The 2,661-nt window shown below is 35.8% G+C and overlaps 1 pseudogene; it reads left to right on the plus strand.

Moving 5' to 3' along the window:
• The first annotated feature begins 1,070 nt into the window (after positions 1-1,070).
• On the plus strand, positions 1,071-1,804 carry LOC140613195 (peptidyl-prolyl cis-trans isomerase-like 3 pseudogene; annotated as a pseudogene).
• Positions 1,805-2,661: the final 857 nt, after the last annotated feature.

Consider the following 2,661-nt stretch of genomic DNA (forward strand, 5'->3'; position numbering starts at 1 on the left):
CAGTTTAAGTACAGGTTAGAGCTTTGTTTCTGTTTCAGGTTAGAGCTTTGTCCCCATCCTTGTTGATTGCGGTGTGCATGTGTGTGTGTGTGTGTGTGTGTGTGTATGAAATATGAAACATTAGCAAAACTTCAGTAGTCAACTATTCAAGAAAGTACACTCAGAGAAATGACCTTCTATCTATACTTCTTATACTCTTTCTAGTCTATGATTTTCTTACCCTTTTCTAATTATTGTAGGAATTTCCAAAATATTAAAGACCATGCCACAAAAAGTATATTCTATCTTAAGAATTATTTATGTATTATAATAAACATTATATGTTACAATAAACATTATTTATATATAAACTTATATTGATACATATTATATATTCAATATACATATAAATTTATATATTTATAATATTTTATAGGATTATTTTTATATTTTTAAAAAATTTAGACTTTTAAATATAATTAATAATATTACATATACATATTTATAAAAATGTACATGTAATATTATAAATGGTGTCTTATTTTAGGGTCTCCAGAAGCACAGTTTGAGTTAAGAGCATGTTTTCCTGGTAGTTATTAAGGATATATTCCCAGAAGACATAGAGAAAACAGGAGACAGAGAGGAAGCTGAGCAGGTGTTGGGATATCAGATGGAGTGAAATCCTGAGTGCTTAGGAATGAATAGCTCTAGTCATCCAAGGCTGGTTCTCTGGAGAAGGTTGAAAACTCAGTAAGTTAAGAGCTAAGAAAGCAGGAAGTACAGGACAGGTACTCAAAGGAGAAAGAAGAATTGAATGGAGCACCAAAGGCCTTTACTAGAACATGGCTAGCAAACTCAGCTTCACTGAGGAGTGAGTCAAATGAAAATAGGAAAAACGAGGATGAAGTTATTGGGTAGAGCCATGAATAAGACTAAACACACCTACCATCTTCACTGACACTTTGGATATACCTGAATATCAAATTTGCCTCTAATATTTTCAGCAATCAACATGGAAAAAAATAATTTGGTTATCAATTCATGTTGACTAAAAGTTAAAATATAGGTAAATATAAAAGAACTAGGTTTCGCGTGCTTGTAAGGTTATGAAGCGAGCCCCCTCTCCCTGTCAAAAGCGTACCAGAGACACATTTTCTAACTTCTCTTGGTGAGACTGAGAAATTGAACAATAGTACTTCCTGAAACTCACATCAAGAAGAAAAATGTCAGTGACACTGCATACAGATGTAGGTGATATTAAAATTGAAGTATTCTGTGAGAGGACACCCAAAACTTGTGAGAATTTCTTGGCTCTTTGTGCCAGTAATTACTACAATGGCTGTATATTTCATAGAAATATCAAGGGTTTCATGGTTCAAACAGGAGATCCGACAGGTACCGGAAGAGGAGGTAACAGTATCTGGGGCAAGAAATTTGAGGATGAATATAGTGAATATCTTAAGCACAATGTTAGGGGTGTTGTATCAATGGCTAATAATGGCCCAAACACCAATGGATCTCAGTTCTTCATCACCTATGGCAAACAGCCACATTTGGACATGAAATACATGGTATTTGGAAAGGTAATAGATGGTCTAGAAACTCTAGATGAATTGGAGAAGTTACCAGTAAATGAGAAGACCTACTGGCCTCTTAATGACGTACACATTAAGGACAAAACTATTCATGCCAATCCATTTGCACAATAGCTATAATAGACCTAGAAAAATATTTGGCAGACTATTTAAGGAACACACCCATTGTGGTTTACCCAGTTTTAATTATGTCAAAAGATTACATCATCCTTCTGCTTGTTTATAGCTAAGATCTTATTTAAGTTTAATTTTCCAAAAAACTCTTCTAATTTTTGGTTACATATAAGCATTCATTTTTTTTTTAAAGATTTTATTTACTTACTCATGAAAGGCAGAGACACAGACAGAAGGAGAAGCAGGCTCCATGCAGGGAGCCCGACGTGGGACTGGATCCCAGGTCTCCAGGATCAGGCCCCTGGCTGAAGGCGGCGCTAAACTGCTGAGCCACCTGGGCTGCCCAAATCCTGGCATTTTTAAGCACTATGCATATTCCTGCCATATCTAGTCCACGTCCTAGAGGTAGTCTTTTCCATTAATTATTCACTTTGTGCAGTCAGAGTAAGGACAAGATAGAGATGATCTAGAAAAGCCAGCCAGCCAATCCATTTGCTATTTTCTGTGGTCTTTAGATTACAGTAAAGGCTCAGAGAAGTCCTAGAGTACAGTAAGCACTCAATTTCCCAATTCCTTTGTCCATGGAACTTTTTTAAAGCGTATCATATACAGTATTGTAGGACAGAATTCTACAGGTGATCTGTTTGAAAAATGCAACTAATTGGCTAAGAGCACCAGTTGTAGAGTCCTGGATTGTGTTTGAATCACAGCTCTACCTCCTACTAGTAACTTTAGGCAGGTTACCATCTCCCAGATTTTCTCATCCCTAAAGACTCATCCCCTTCATAAGACTGTGAGGACTAATGAAACAATGTAAAGCTTCTGGCATCTGATAAGTGTTCTGTAGTGAGTAAACAGAAGCTATTCTCTTAATATTTATCTCCACCATAAGGCTCTCACCTAATCAGGCCTCATCATTTACATATCTATAAATATATAGATATATATCATTGATCTCATCAAAACCGTATTA

This window comes from Canis lupus, chromosome 21, assembly GCF_048164855.1.
Source record: "Canis lupus baileyi chromosome 21, mCanLup2.hap1, whole genome shotgun sequence".
In the NCBI taxonomy this organism is placed as follows: domain Eukaryota; kingdom Metazoa; phylum Chordata; class Mammalia; order Carnivora; family Canidae; genus Canis; species Canis lupus.